Raw genomic sequence first — 17,892 nt, forward strand, 5'->3', positions numbered from 1 at the left:
AAATTTAAAGAGATAATATTTCAATTTGCACTGAACCCATCAGCTCTATCTGAAGATGTTTTATCATGGGTCCTTTAGAATCATGATTGCTTCATTGTGTTGGACAGAGTGACTAAATCTTTCAAAAATGATTATCTTTACAATTGTGTTGTTATTACATAAATTATTCTCTTGGGTCTGCTCATTTCATATTGCACTGCTTTATACGAATTTTCTCAGGTTTTTCTGAAGCCACCGTTTTCATTATTTATTATGGCATAATAATATTCCATCACATTTATATACCAAAACTTGTTTAGCTATTTCCTAATTGACAGGCAGTTAAGTGGCACAGTACATAGAGAGAGTTCTGGGCCTTAAGTCATGAAGACTCACTTTCCTGAGTTCAAATCTGTCCTCAGACACTTACCAGCTGTGTGACCCTGAGCAAGTCACTTTACTCAGTATGGCTCAATTTCTTCATCTGTAAAATGAGCAGGAAAAGGAAATGTCAAACCATTCCAGAATCTTTGCCAAGAAAATCCCAAATGGGGTCAGAACTAAAATGACTCAACAACAATAACAACAAAAACTGAAAGACATTCATTCACTTTCCAATTCTTTGTCACCCAAAAAGAGTTGCTACAAATATTTTTCAATATGTGCATTATTTTCCTCCTTCTTTTGCCTCTTTGAGATATAGGCATGTTGTTTTTCATCCTTCATTTTTGAAGAGGACCAGTGACATCACAGAGTGATGTCTTGCTTTGAAAGTGATTTAAGTGAAGTAGAGTTGTGCAAAGTCATCAGCCTTACTCTCTCTTCCAGAGATATTGAAGTATAATAAGAAGATAAAAGTTAGGATGGCTAGTGATGGCCTGGGATAAAATAGATAACTTTGGTGTCTTCAATGTCTAACAAAGCTAAGCATTGCATAGAACTTGCTTCATCTTCCTTCATGGCTGTTCAAACAAATTGTTCTCATCCACCTATTCCACTGAGGGGAAGTCTTCACATACTTGGAGCAGATGAGTTTGAGGCCTGTCAGTTATCCTCATTCTGATTTAGTCCATTTGCCAGGATGGTTTTTACCAAGTTGTAGATGCTATACATACTATAGTTTTTTTGGAGCCACAAGTAAAAGTTGGGTGAAAGACAGATGGGTAGCTCTGAAAAGGGCTTGGCAAGCCCTCACACCAGAAGAGCTATTCCTTCTTGTATACAGACTCCATATATTCTGGGGTATAGACCTAATAACAGAACTTAATGACAATTTCATCAAGTCAAAAGATATACACACTTTTATAGCTTTGGGAAAATTATTTAAAATTTCTTTCCAGAATCTTTGGACCAGCTCAAAGTTTTGCCAACCATGCATTCAAGTACCTGTTTCCCTATAGCCCCTCCAGTATTTGCTGTTAACTTAGCCAACCTAATGAGTATGAGATGATATCTCAGAATTGTTTTGTTATAAATTTCTCTAATTATTAGTGACTTAGAAAATTTTATATGCATTTGATAACTTTGATTTCTTCTTCTGAAAATGCCTATTTATTGATTGAGGAATAGCTTTTATTCTTATAAATTTGACCATGTTCCATATATATACATATATAATGGGTGTATGTATATAAATGTGACTTTTGTCAGAGAAACTTAACAAAAGATTTCCACTCCTCTACAATTTCCTGAATCTCTTCTAAAATTTAGCTGCGTTACTTTTACTTGTACAAAAACTTTTTAATTTTATGTAAAAAAAATTGATCAATTTTACCTCCTGTGTAACTATCTCCTATCTGATCATGAATTCTTCCCTTATTCAAAGATTTGACAGGTAATTTCTTCCATGTTCAACTAATTTACTAATATCAACCTTTATGTCAAAATCTTGTACCCCGTTTGAGTTTATCTTCGTCTCAGTGTGAAATATTGGTTTATATTTAATCTCTGCCAGCCTTTTTAGTTTTGCCAATGGCTTTTGTTGAAAAGTGAGTTCTTGTCCCAATAATTGTAATCTTTTGGTTTATCAGACACTAGTTACTGTGCTCATTTGCTTCTATATATCATATACCTAATATGTTCCACTGATCAACCTCTCCAGTTCTTACCCAGTACTAAGTTATGTTAATTAAAACTTTGTGGCATAGTTTGAGATCTGATATTGTTAGGTTCCCTCTCTGCCCATTTTTTAATTGATTGCTTTGATATTCTTGATCTTTTGATCTTCTAGATGAATTTTATTATTTTTCTTTAATGTAGTTCTTTGGTGGTTTATTTTGTGCAGCTCTAAATAATTAATTTAGGTAACATTGTCATTTTTATTATATTGACCCAGCCTATTTCTTAACAAATTAATATTATTCTAATTATTTAGATCTGTCTTTGTGTAAAAAGAGTTTTTTAAAATATATTCATGTGATTCCTATGTGTTCCTTGGCAGGTAGACTCCAAAGTATATTATACTGTTCATAGTTAAATTAAATGGAATTTATCTTTATAACTCTATTTCCTAGGATTTGTTGTTAAACTACAAAAATTCTGAAATTTGTATCATTTTATTTTACATCATGCAACTTTAGCAAAGCTATCAATTGATTTCATTAGTTTTAGTTGATTCTCTAGGATTTTCTAAGTAAATAATCATATCATCTGCTAAAAATGATAGTTTTGTTTCCTCTTCGTCTATTCCTATTCCTTTCATTTTTCTTTATTGTCTTATTTTTAATAACTGGCAGTTCTAATAAAATATTGAAGAGTAATGGTGATACTCAATATCCTAACCAATATTTTGTTTTGACTCTCCTTGGTCTAGGTATCCAGATCACATTTGTGTCACATGAGGAATTTAATGGTATCTCTTATTTTCCAAACAGTTTATGTAGCATTGGAATTATTTGATCTCTATATATTTGGTAGAATTTGCCAAATAAGTCCATCTGGTCTTCAGGCTTTTTCTTTCAGAATTCATTTATGGTGTGTTCAATTTCCTTTTCAATAGATTATTTAAGTAATCTATTTCTTATTTTCCTAATCAGAATAATTTATATTTTTATAAATATTTACCTATTTCATCAAATTCAGCAACTTTATCAGAATATAGTTTGACAAAATAACTACTACTAATTGACCTCATTTTTATATCTTTCTCATATTAAACTGTAAGCTCTTTGAGGACAGTGTCTGTATATATATATATATATATATTTATGTGGGGAAATCCAGAAAAAAAGAACAATGAATCATTTGTCCAATACAGGTTGGCATAAAGAGATTGATAGAAAAGCCTGTGGACACTGGGGTCACCAATGGGCTAGAAATATGCTACAAGGGAGTACTCTAGTGTTCAGGGACAAGATGTTCACCTAAAATGAGATACAACCAGATCCATGTTGGGAAACTGAGTTAGGAACATGTGCCAAATGGAAGCTTAGTTCTGGGTTATAGACCCAGGGCAGGCCCAGAAGAAGATGTAAACATAAAGGTGACATTCCCTGGTGAAGAGTAGTACACTTAGAATGGAGGAAATTCAGAAGCTATCAGCAACAGTGGCTCAAAACCCAGAACAGAGAAGAGTCTCAATTCCAGCATCTAATCCAGCCTATAAAGGAATAACCAGTATATATCCCAGACCAAAGAGAACCCTATAATTCTGCAAAACTGAAACTTTCCATCTTTCCAAAGCTTTTGAGCTAGCTGATAATATCTGAATATAGGAGTAGTTTACTGTTATTTAGATCCAAACCCAAACTCACATCAGGAATTTTCAGCATTCAGAAAAGTGAGGCAGCAATCAGACTTTCCCCTTGATCAGACCGCCTTGGAAGCACTGAAAATTTGTAGGTTCATGTTCTGTCTCTGAAATCCTAGAATATCACAACACTCAGCAGCCCAAAAAAGCAGCAAAAGGACTAACCCAGCCTTTCACTCCAGACATTTCATAGATCCAAACCCCCAAATCAAGTTTGAATTAAGGAAGAAAGGGCCAATAGAAAGTGGATAAAAGCACACCACAAAGAGCTAGTATAATAGTGGCAGGAATGGTCAAGACACAAACTCAGAATTTCAATTCAATTTAAAAAAACCATTTATCAAGCATGTACTATGGATATCCCAGGCTGATTTTAAAATATCTACAAGCAAAGTCTCAGAGAAAAAATAAAGTGTGGGCACAAGTACAACTGAAATTACTAAAAGAGATAGTTAAGAGCTTTTTGTTTGTTCATCTCTAAGAATCTAAAAAGATTTTTTTTTATAAATAAGATGAGAACACTTGAGGAAAAATATTGGAAAAAGAAATGAAAGCTATTAGAAGTACCATGAGAAGATAAACACATCAGCACCCTCTTGGTAAAGCAGAAAAAAATATCTAATCATTCTGGAAAGTGATTTGGAGATATTACTAGACAATCATGAAGTTGTCCATATTCCTTGACCTAAAGATATCACTATAAATATAAGTCAACAAACAAACCAGAACTTAAGGACTTATTATTTGCTAGGCATTGTGTTAAGTGCTGAGAGTATAAATACACGGAAAAAGGATAGGACTTGCCTTCAAGAAGCTTTCATTTTAATGGAGGAAAACAATATAGAAAAGGAAGCTAAAGGGAATTTGGAATATGCTCACTAATATGGTGGCATGGTTAAAGAGAATTCTAGGGAATCAGGAGAGATATCAAGTTGTGAACATGGCTGGTATGAATACTTCCCTTAAAATAGGTTTTGAGAGGAACTGGTCAGTCAGTGGAAGGGCCCCAAGGGGGAGTTATCCTCCAAGGAAAGAAAATTGCTGGGTTATGGTGACCCAAAAAAGATAAGGCATAAAAGGAAAAGACTTATGTGTGCAAAAAATTATCCATAGCAGTTGTTTTTTTTTATTTTAGCAAAGTGCCAACAAGAAGACTCCATTCATTTTGCACAGTTACACTGATAATGAGAAAAAAAATCTGGAATTATCTGACATTGTATTTCCCTCTGGAACAGAAGAAAATAAACTCTTGATCAAGAAGCCTTAAACATTAACAATGGCTTGGGCCTCTGTACTTCATATGATAAAGGTTGTGATTAGATTAGAGAATTTTGACAGGCTAAAGAACCTCCTTTTGCCAAAAGATCTGGGACAATTTGAAACAAATCAGCAGGATATTATTATGCCCTGCCAGACCCAAAGGTTTGACACTTTTGTTTTGTGAGCTTATGAATCCCAAACATCTAAACAAAGCAACCCAATGCCAACTTAAGGGACATATTCCTGATGCAAATAGAAGGCATAACTTTTGAGAGGAACATAAGTGGCATTAGGGAACCTGAACATATGTACATACACAAACATACACACATACACTAAGTCTTTGACTAGATTTCTCTTCCCCTTGCCAGTTTTAAACTTGGAGGCTAGAAACAGAGGTTCAGAAAACATGTAAAATGTTCCAGGCACAGAAATGAGTCAGAAAAGTAGGAAGAAAAAAATTGACTGGAGGTGAGGAGATGGACCAAGAGAAGTGATGAGTAGTAGCTATCTGGCTGTTAGGATCTTTTGCTTTCCAGGAGACAGACTTAAGAACAAGTCCCGAGGGTTCCAATATCAGAAAAACAGAAAAGAAAGTTAAGCATGTGGAAATGGGGGGGGGGAAGGATTCCTTTGGCAGTGGAGATGGTCAATGCATATGGCATGATTTCTTTTAATGCCTTTTTCTTGGACTTCATATTTCTCAACCCCTCTGCAACCTTTGACAATGTTGATGATGCTCTTCTCAGCAAAACTTCTTGAAAAAGACATCTGCTTTAGGCTCCTCTACTTCTTCTCACACTCATTTCTAAAACCTCTTCTATCATTCAACTTCATTCAACTGAAGCTGTCCTTTTCAAAGTCATTAGTGATCTTTTAATTGTCAACCCTTCTTAACCATTGCAGTATTTAACATTGTCAATCACCGTCTACTCCTGCATGCTTTCTCTTCAGATTTTCATAAGACTCCACTTTTCTGTTTTCTTATCTGATCTCTCCTCAGTCTTCTTTCCTGGTTACTGGCTATTTGCCCATTCTTGTGTCCTCCTCTTGTCCTGGACTCTTTACTATTATATTACTTCATTTAGTGATCTCATCAGCTCTCAATGGTTCAATTGTTATCTCTATGCAGATGATACCCAAATCTATATATCTAGCCCTCGTCTTTCTCCTGGGCTACAGTCTCACATCACCAACTTCCCTTTTCGCACCTTGAACTAAATAACCCATAGATATCTCAAAATCTATATAATCAAAAATAGAATTCACAACTTTTCCCCCTCCAAGTCATCATCTTATCAAAATAGCCTAATGACTATACCAGGCTCCATCACCATCTCAGTCACTCAGACTCACACTCTCATCCTTGATTCCTCACTTTTACTCACCCCCAATTTTGTCATTTCTACTTCTACAGTATTTTCCATCCTGTTTGCATTGTGAATAGTGAATCTATGTCCTGTGCCCTTCATTGCCTGTGTATTATCCACCCTCAAGGAGAATCTGAGCTCTCTGAGGGGAGGATCTATTTGTGTCTTTCTTGTACTTCTAGTAAAACACATGGCTCACAGAAAGTGCTTAATGAATATTAGTTGACTTACAAACCACCTGGCAGAGTTGGGACTGCTATATTTACCACTTGTGTGACCTTGAGGAAGTCATTTGACCTCTCTGGACCTCAGTTTTCTGATGCATAAATTAAGGAGTGGGACTAGGTGGTCTCTAATGTCCCTTCCAGATGCAGCTAAGTGGGTCAGCGGATAGAGCATTGGGCCAGGAGTCAGGAAGACCTGAATTCAAATATGGTCTCAGATACTTATTGACCCTGAGCAAGTCACTTAACTTTTTATTTTTTTAATTCGCTGGAGAAGAAAATGGCAAACCATTGCTGTAGCTTTGTCAAGAAAACTCCATGGACCATATGGTCCATGGGACCATGAATTGAGCAATATGAGCAACAATGTTTGTTCTGGTTCAGAATCTATCATCCTGGAGTCCTATGACCTTATTACTTTACAACCTTCTACCTAGATAAAGGTCTCATGACTCCTTAGCCCAGCTCTACCTTGATCTTGTATGTGTTTTACAAGTCAGTTGTAAATTTTGATGATGAGTAAATTTTTGAAGATGAGTTGCCATTCATCTTCAATTCATCAAACATTTATTAAGCTCTATGTATTGTAAAGAGAGTTGACTTCAGAGTCAAGAAGATGTAGTTTCAAATCCTGTCTCTAAGACAATATGCTAATTAATTCTGTGTCCCTGGACAAATAATTTAATCTCATTGCACCTTGGCACCTCAATAAGACTAAGTTTCCAAAGAATTATCTGAATTGGCAGAGAAAGCTTCCTGGGAGAACTCTTTCCATCAATGAAATCACAGATTTTGGGGGGAAAAGCAATATATTATGTTCAGTGCTAAGGATGCAATGATGGAAGAAAGTATGATGCTTGTATTTAAGGACCTAATAAGCTAATAAGAGGCATAGAATATGTATACAGAAAAATATTATATAAAGCAGAATATGATCAAAGTCCATAATAATACTAGCATTTATATAGTGCTTTGTGTGCAAAATCCATTACATGTGTTTATTCATTTGATTCTCACAACGCTACAAGGTACATATGATTATTATTTCCTTTTTATAGATGAAGAAATTGAGGTGCAGACTAAGGAAAGGTTTAGGCAAAGTACTATCAAAATTTTCAAATAAAATGAACACTTTAAGATAGAGGAAATAAGGGAAATGTTTATAGATGAAGTAATATTTGATCTGGGCATTGGAGAAGAGAGTGTCAGCAGATGAAAGTATGGAGGTAATTCATTCCAGGTTAGAGCAAATACATGGAAGCAAGAGAGAGCGAGATAAGATCAAGGAAAAGTAAGCAATTCATCTTGGTGGTAAAATAAAATATGTATATTAAGGAGTATAATATGAAACTGGGGAAAAGTTTAAGGAAGGGCTTGAATGACAAATTAAAGTTTATGTTTTATCATACTGATTCTGTATGAATTTGAATTGTGAGCTGTTCAGTTGTTTTTAAGTTCTGTCTGATTCTTCATGACCTCTCTTGGGGTTTTTTTGGGCAAATTTAGTAGAGTGATTTACCATTTTCTTCTTAGCTCATTTCACAGATAAGGAAACAGAGGATAAGAAGATTGAGTGACTTGCCCAGGGTTACACAGCTATTAAGTGTTTGAGGCAAGAATTGAACTCAGGAAGATGAGTCTTACCAACTCCGGGCCCAGTGCTCAATCCAAATCACCTAGCTGCCTCTTTATGGGACAAAGTGCCCCATATTTACTGGGGAAATGTTTTGTAGCTTCTGTCCCTACCATGTCATCTTAGCAAATGCCTTTGCTTGAGCTAACTGTGGATACTGGCTAACTATTAAAAGTAAGTACACTAATAAAGACATAAATTATAATTTTAGCAATGTAAACTCATAGAATAGTGTGAAACCTATGAGTGCTTACTTGGTCAAGTAGCCCAGAAGGATCACTACACCTATATTATTGTTACATTTCAACTTCATATAGTCAGTAGAGGTTTCTAGGTAGAAGAGAATTACGCTGAGATTTCCAAATTAAATCAGTTTTCAAGAATTCTCCTCACCTCACACACACACACACACACACACACACACACACACACACACACACATAAATTCACTTAATGAACTTTTCTCTTTCCAATATCATTATGCTTTTCTTAATCATAAAATCAGGCCAAATAATAATAACAATCATATAGCTGGAAGAAATAAATGCCATGTAGTACAATATAATTTCTCCATAAATTAGAAAATTGAGATTACAAAAGATTATTTGGCTTACGAAGGTCAAACTGGTAGTACGCCTCATAAATTGAATTTGAATCCAAGCTTTCTGACCCTAATCCTTCAAATACTCTTTCCATTATATTGTGCTGTGATTATGACAATAATTGTAACTCACATGTTAGTATATTAACATTTATCAGTAATTTTCCTTATAACAATCTTATGCAAATTTTACTTTCCTCATATATAAAGAAACTGAAGATTAAGTGACTTCCTTAGGGTGAGACAGTAAGTGGCAGAGCTGGGAGTTAAACCTAGATCATCTGATTTCAAATACATTGCTCTATACCCTACACCAGGCTGATTTGTTTTTCTTTAGAAATAAAAATGTTTAACAGCCACATTGGATGAGGTTGGTGGAGGAGGATGAGGAGAAAGCCCCTTGTGCTAACATCTTAGACAGTTCAGACCCTTCCCTGAGTGAAAGATGGATTTTTTTTTGCCTTTCCATGTTTAAAGACCAAGTAGAATCTTCTAACTATGTGGCTGCAAATACTGAACAAATACTGAAATATATAAGTATATGGCTCCATCACTGGGGCTTACATGATCTGGCCAACTGGTCAGTTCCAAGAAGAAAGTAAACTCCCTACTATAAGCTCACAAATGATTAGGTCACCAAGTTCCCAAACACGCCTGAATCACACACTTTTACAATCCAAACATGTGTGGTTAACAAATTAGGGAAACCACAAAGAAGCCCCAAAATAGTTCAAATCCTTACAGATAACAAATTCTATCCAAGGGATCTCATTGCCTTGCCAGTTCTGAAAGCTGTACAAGGAACAATGTACACACTTAGTGTAAGACTTAGACTCAGTAAGCTTTAAAATATGTTAGAACTGAAAAAAAAATGTTAGTATTGGGAAGAAATCTAAGAATTTACCTATCCCAAATCCTTCATATAAGAGGAGGAATTGGGGCCCAGGGTGGTAGAGAGACTTACCGAACGTCACATAGCAAATCAGTAACAGGGCCAACGCCAGTTTCCTTATCCATAAAATGAAGGATTTAAATTAGATTGTAGGTCCATTTAAGCTCTAACATTTTGTGATTCTAAAGATTCTACTAATTAAGAAGCATAGCATGCTAGAGATAATAGTCCTTGGAGAACAATAAATCATAGAATATTGGAACTGAAGGAGAGAAAAAGCTATAGGATGTCAAAGATAGAAGAGGTCATAGAGACCACAGATCTTATTCATAGAAAGGCAAAGGTAGAGGGGTCCTTGGGGATTTATTTAGTCCAACCATTATTATTTGAAACATAAAAATATTTTAGTTGAATGAATAATTAATAAACTTGGAAGCTCGTAATTAGGAGTTTCCTTTGGATTTATCTGGTCCAAGAGGGATCGTTTCCCTGAGTAGGATGACTGCCTAGGGATGGAGAGATTCGGAATTATGGTGATTCTAAGAAATGCAGTTCAAAATAGATCTGGCAAATCCATTGATGGCCACCACCTTCACAGAGAGAAAATCACATTAAATATTTCTTGGAAGAATAGGAATCTTCTGTTAAGAATATATTAAAAAGTAAAGTTTATTATTATCCAATTTCAGAGAAAATCAGTAGTCCTGACAGTGACTCATGAACTATAGAAAGAAAAGAAGATTGATTGATTTGTCATGAAATACACTACAAACTTTCAATTCACATATTCTAAACACCCACTAACGTGTCAGATGATTCTTAAACTCTTTCCAGCTTTGACAATCATTGTGTATTTTATAATTCTAAAATCCCTCTTAGCTCTTTGTTCCAAAATTCTGAGGTCTCTTCCAATATTCTGACATTCTATGTTCTACTTTCTAAGGCCCTTTCCAGCTTTAACATTCTATATTCTATGATTCCAAAGCTCCCTCCAGTTCTGATATTCTATGTTCCTGTTTCTATCATTCTATGGTAGCATAAAATATGTTCAGAATTCCAGTTGTCACTAAGTGTAGTCATTACAAGGGAATTAATGTAATTGATTTTATATGCTGACAATAAATCTCAGGTAAGAAAGCAATTTGCTTTTAAAAACAGAACAGTAAATAGTTGATAAGAGGAAGAAAACAGGTCATTGGACCCTGATCAAAATGATAATGATAAAAGAGGAAGGAAATATGGATGATGGTGAATCAATGTTTTCAAGCCTATGACAAATGTATATCACTGCTAGAAAATGTGTCAGTTGCAACAAACTCTGTAGGGTCATACCACAAATAGAGATCAAAATTACTATGAGCACAAGAGAAAGGAAACCTGCAAAGACTGATATAGTTTTTTACTCCAGGTGATTTTTTTTGGGAGAAAGAGAAATGGGAAATCAAATTTCAAAAGATCAAGGGATAGTCCTGCAATGGACCTAATTTGGCAAGCCCTCATCTTAATTATGATGTCCTTTTCTGGGTACCTCTGGAAGAACATTGAGAAGTTGTAGCACATCCAAAGAAAAATAAGGAGGACTTTCCATTCAGTTATTAGTTGAAGGAGATATGAGTGTTCAGTTTAAAGAAGAGAAGAGAGGGGAAGCTTATGAGGAAGGATTCTTTGTGGAAGACACATTAGACTTATTCTTCATTAGTCAAGAATATAACAAAGGACTCTTCCAGCTCTAATACTTTATGATGCTAAAATTTATTTTGGCTAAGAGTTAACCATGAAAAAAGCATTTATTAAGCACTTACCATATACCAAGAATTGTGCTAAATGCAGGATTACAAACAAAAAAGATAAATAGTGCTTGCCCTCAAAGATCTATATGCTACTGTTAAAAGACAATAAATATAAGTAACAGTGATCTAGGAAGGGTATTTTCCTTTGGGGAGATATAAGGATGATAAATAAATCCTAAGTGAAGTTGATTGACAACTTCTTCCTAGCGACAAATAGAGTAGTGATTGAATATGGTTTCCAAAAGAAGATGTAGAAAGAGCTTACACATGGTGGTCACATAAGATAATTAGGGTAGAATATGAAGCATATGACTTCAGTCATCTAGTCATGTTAATTTTGGCCATATAAATGTGGGCTCAAATATTCACTGATCAGGACACCAAGGGCTCCAGAGCAATAGTTTCAAAGCTGAGGGGATTAAGTACCACAGAGTATGTTCTCTAAAGATCTGGTGGTCTAGAGGGTTTATTGCTGAGAAAATGACAAAAAAAGTCAAGATGAAATGTGAAACATGATTAAGTATAGTTCAGGAGAGGTAGACTATGGGGACTAGCGTCCTCTGTCCTAGGATTTCAGTGATTTCAAATTATGTTGAGAGTGACTTAAGTGTCCAGACCACTTGACCCAGAATCACACTAATGAGCATATACCCCATGGAAGTAAATGATTAAAAAGAAAAGTCTCACGAATTCCTAAGTATTTATAGAACTATTAATAATCCCAGTTTCTTTGTTTCTTTTGCTGGCTCTTCTTCTTCCTTTCTCGTCCCTTAAATACCAGTAATCATTAAGATTCTCTTCTCTATGTTCTCTTCTCTATACATACTTTCACTCAGCCATAGCTTCAAGTATCATCTCCAAGTAAATGACTCCTACATCTATTTTCTCTAACTCTAACCTAAATCAATTTTCTTTAACTCTGACTATGCAGGAAATATATACCTGGATATCCCAAAGACAGCTCAAATTCAACATATGTAAAATGGAAACATCTCCCAGACCTTCTTATCTTTCACCTGAATTCCCTATTTCTACTAATGAACTTGAATGTTATTTTCTCAGCAAGACTTAGTATAGACATTAACTCCTCCCTATCTGTTTCCCTTTGCATCTAATCAGTGTCCATTACCTGTAAGAGATTCTGCGATGTCTCTCACACTAGTATGTTCCTTCTTTTCCATTTCTATTAATAAAACTCCAGTTCAAGTTTGTATTGATAATTATATGAACTATATCAATATCCCTTGACATAGTCATGGACACATAGATTTAGAGTAGGAGAATATCAAATCCAAACCCCTCATTTTATAAATAAGGAAAATAAAACCCAAGAAGGTCAAATAATTTGCATAAGGACTTATAAATAGTAAATAGCCGAGCTAAAATTGGAATCTAGTCTCTTTGAAAATAAAATCACTGGGAGAGGCAGAACCAAGATAGCAAAATGAGACAAGAACTCCCTGAGCTCTCCCAGATTCATCCCTAAATAACTATTTTTAAAGTGCTTCAAAAAAAGATGCATTGTGGGAAGTTGGTAGAGTGAGGAATGAAGCTTTCTTGTCATTCTAATATCCCCCACAAATAAACAAAAATAACTACATGGAATCAATACTAAAAGCAGCAAAAACAGACAGGAATCAGGAGTGAAGCTGAATATCCTGAGACAGTTAAGGAGGAATATTTCCAATTTCCCTGGCTTCAGTCCTATCACTGTTGGTCCTGGATAGGAATAGAGCAAACTGAGTGGAATCAACAAGGTAACTCCTCGAGGCATGATTGGCAACTTCATCTTGTTTATTGAACCCAGAGCTTGAATCCCTAAAGCCACTGAAATCCTAGGACAGAGGACGCTAGAAGCAGCTTTGCTTACTGTGGTCTTGGCTCTGGAGACCCCTGCTGTCCCACAGTTTGGGACTGCAGGAAAGGACACCTCCAAGCCTATTCTGCTAGGTCGTGAGGGAAGGAACTCAAGCTTCACTGCTAGCAGAAGAAAGACTTTGGAGGCCTGAGGAACACCAACTGAATACCTGCTCTGTGCACTGCTATGGAGGTGGGAGAGGAAGAGTGAGGAAACACACCCTGTGAGTGTGGTTGCTAAGAGACTGGGCTCTGTCAACTGTGGTCACTCCCAGGAGAGTGGCATTGTATGTAAAGAAAGTTTTGAATGAAAGCCTAAAAGCATCCTATGATCAAAGTGCCTGAAGTTGTAGTACTTATCTTGTTTAGCTTATCTGAAAATCTTTTTTTTTTTAATTTACTCCAGAGTTTCAGGTCATAAAAAAAATGTCTTACAAGGCATTGGACTTGGGACTAAAGTCAAGTCAAGCTAAGTCAATAAGCCTTTACTGAGCGTCAACTATGTGCCAGGCATATGAACAAAAAATATGTATACACAGCATTGGTGTCAAATTCAAATAGAAACAGGAGTCACTAAACCATTCACAAGGCTCCTTCTGGGCTGCATATTGACTTAGAAAACCACATATTAATATTATCTATGTTTTATTCTATGTTTCATTATTTTTTCTATATTTCTATATTTCATTTCTATCTATGTTTCATTAATTTTTTCAAATATTTTCCAATTACATATTTTTAAATTTTGTTTTTAATTTAATTGTTAATTATTGATTTAATTTAATTTAAACTTTAAATTAAATTTTAAATTCATATTTTCTGCCTTGAAATTCATACTGAGATTCAGTTCCATAGCAGAAGAGCAGTAAGGGATAGGCAAATGCGATTAAGTGACTTGTTCAGAATCATACAACTATGAAGTGTTTGATGCCATATTTGAACTTAGGTCCTCCCATCTCCAGGCCTGGCTCCATTACATTTTAATCTGGTGCCAATTGCCTCCATGTTTGACTTCACTGATATACAGGATAAAATAAGGGTAGCCTCAAAGGGTATACATTCAGATTAAGGAGGAGTAGGAAAGGCTTCTTATAGAAGATAGGATTTTAGCTGAGATTCAGAAGAAGCAAGAGAAACCAGGAGATGGTGATGAGGAAGGAGAGCATTTCTGGCATGAGACATCCATAGAAAATGCTTGGGATCAGGAGATGGAATTTATTGAAAGAAACAGCAAGAGTACTGGAGTCACTGGATCACTGGAGTATGTAGAGGAGAGTGAGGTATAAGAAGTTTAGAAAGGCAGGAAGAAACTCAGGCTAAAAACCAAAGGATGTAGGTTTAAATGTTAGACAATTAACTTCAGTGAACCCTCAGGACTATTATGAGGAATGTGTTTTATGTGAAAATGAGAGTTTTTAGTAGCACTGTGGAGGAGTGGGATGTACATCATCACATAACCTGGGCCAAAAAGGATTCTAGAAACCATTGAATCTGACTTTGCAGATAAGAAAACTGAGGTCCAAAAAGGGAAAAGAATTTACTTTATACAAGTCAGTGATAGAGCTAAAGCCAAATGGGGAAAACAGGATTGCAAGGATATGGGTGAAGTTTGGGATCAGAAGAAACAAAAAGAATAATAATCATATTGAAAAAGACGAGACTACAAGAGTAACAACAGATTGCTTTTATACATAGTTGTTTCAATGTTGTCTCTCTCATTAGATTATGAGCTCTTTTAAAGTGGTGACTTTTTTTTATCCCCAGCACTTAATATAATGTCTGGTATAATGTAGACATTTAATAAATGCCTCTTGACTTGATTTAACTTGACCTTAAATGAGCCTACAGAAGATGATCTTATATCCAAATATATTTATTCAACCATAAAAATGATTAATTTTATCTACCTGTGCAAAGGTTTGTAGAATATTAAATATTTATTAAAATTATGGTAGGCTGCAGAGGCAACAAAGCTAAGTAATATAATAAACAGGGAGCTAGCTTGGGATCAAGAAGGCAAGATTTCAAATCCTGTCTTAGATATGTAATAGTTTTATGACCCTAGAAAAGTCACTGAGCCTCTCTAGGATGCCATTTCCCCCATCTATAAAATGAGAATTGGACTAGATATTCTCTGTGGTCCCTTTTAACTCTAACTTTATAATCCTGTGACTTGTCCTTATACTATTTCTTTATGAACTCTATCAAAAAAGATAATAAGCAGCTCTGAGGGATTTATGGTAAAGAACGCTACCCACATTCAGAGGAAGGACTGAGAGGAAACATATAAGAAAAACAACTGCTTGAAGCATGGGTTGGGGTGGACATGATTGGGGATGTGGACTAGAAACTACCACACCAATGCAACTAACAACAATATGGAAATGGGCCCTGAACAAGGACACATGTTACAACCAGTGGAAATGTGCATCAGCCATGGGTGAGGGGAGAGCAGGGGTAAAGGGGAAAGTAGGGGAATGAAGCATGTAATCAGGTTAAAAATGAATATTAATAAATGTATAAAAATAAAAAATAAAAAGATAATAAGAATGAAAGGAATCATCATCATTCTCCTTAAAGTCTTAAATTTCATCCATGTCAAACAGAGGCAAGATTGCTAGCCAGCATGTTATATAGTGGAAACGCTGCACTGACTGAGACTGCCCACTGGTTATGAAGACCTGACAAGAACCTTGTACTGTAAGCCAATTCAGCTCTGGAGATACTACTGATTGGGGTTAAAACTACTCCAATAAATCGAAGTAAAATACAGGGTGGCATAGAGTTGCAAGCTACTCAAAACCATCTTGATGAATTGACATAGAAGATAGTTTAGTAAGTGGTGCTTTCTATCAAGTGGTATCAAATGAAGGCAAGCCACGATGGGATAAATGAAAAAATGACAAGACCACCATACTTGCTGGAAATGTTTTAGTGCAGATGGTGCTGACCACTAAAAAGGGCAAACCAAGAGTGCCCATGAAATAACCTGAAGATATGAATATTTTCATTATGTACCAGTACTATATCATAACAAAATTGGGAACAGAGCTTCACTATTTATAGGCAAAGGCTTATGTTGCTTTTTTTGCTAACACTACCTTTAGTTCTATCCAAGTCATATAACAACCTATTGCCAAATAGTACAGGGCAATCATTAGAAAGAAGGGGGGGGGGAATTCCAAATCCTAGATTGAATGAAATAGTGTAAAAGATGAAATCAAGAAGCTACTAAAATTTCAAGAGGGAAAAATTGTAGTGTCTAAAGTCACTGAAAATCTTCACTTAACGCAAACTCCAGAAGTAATATCTAAAAATGAAAAAAGATTACAAAACCATGCTCAGACTAAAATTCTGGAAATCCCTTTTGGGATTTGATGCCATGAATCTGAAGAACAGATCAATTAACCCAAAATATAGCATTTCAAAAAAGCTGGCATCTACTATAACTATCATGAATAAATGCATTCCCCCATAGTGTTTTGCAGAGACTGTAAAAACATTTCTGTATCTGTACACAGCAACAGCACTCAATGACACAATAAAAAACATAATGTAAAGTCTGAACTATCTACATGGACCCACTCTTAAGAATGGGAATCAAAGAGCACCATGGCAGAAGCATCCTGATATAGGAATACAGGATTGTACATTGATAGATAGAAGAAATCTTAGAGGCTAAGTCCAGCCCCTTCACTTTACAGATCAGGACATTGAAGCCCCAGAAGGTTAAATGACTTACCCAGGGTCATATACCTGGTAATTGTTTTAAGAAGAATTTGAAAATTTGCTGAAAGTTACCAGAAGTTTACACTAATATCTATATGGTACCCATGATAAAAAAAAATAATGCCATATTTGCCCAGTTAAACACAATGGAAAAGAAGTGTGATAAAAAGAATCCGAAAACAAAGGGCAGTTAGGTGACACAGTGGATACCATACCAGGTTTAGAGTCAGAAGGAACTGAGTTCAAATATGGCCTCAGATGCTTCCAAACTGTATGACACTGGACAAGTCACTTAACCTAGTTGTCTAACCCTAGCCCTTCTATTAATAGAACAGTAGAAAAGGTTTTGTTTTGTTTTTTTAAAAAAACTATTATAAAACTTACATTTAACTTAATTTAATCCTTAATCCTTAATTGGAAGCAAAAGTCAAATTTAATGCAATATATGGAGTCAAAGCAGGGCAAAATACAAAATAAACAACTTTATATTCACTTTACTCATGAAACCTCTAAGCCCTTCAGCAATAAGTGAACTTTATCTCTGAATTTCTCAGATAACTCTCCTCCCCATTTCTTAATCACTTTCTGAGTTCAGTTATATTTATACTTAAACATGTCTTATTTCCCTCTTCCCCACATATTGTAAGTTCTTTGAAGGCAATTATTATTTTTCCTTCCTCTTTTTAAAAAAAAAATTTTTTTAAACCCTTAACTTCTGTGTATTGGCTCCTAGGTGGAAGAGTGGTAAGGGTGGGCAATGGGGGTCAAGTGACTTGCCCAGGGTCACACAGCTGGGAAGTGTCTGAGGC

The sequence above is a fragment of the Gracilinanus agilis genome, chromosome 2 (assembly GCF_016433145.1).
Source record: "Gracilinanus agilis isolate LMUSP501 chromosome 2, AgileGrace, whole genome shotgun sequence".
In the NCBI taxonomy this organism is placed as follows: Eukaryota; Metazoa; Chordata; class Mammalia; order Didelphimorphia; family Didelphidae; genus Gracilinanus; species Gracilinanus agilis.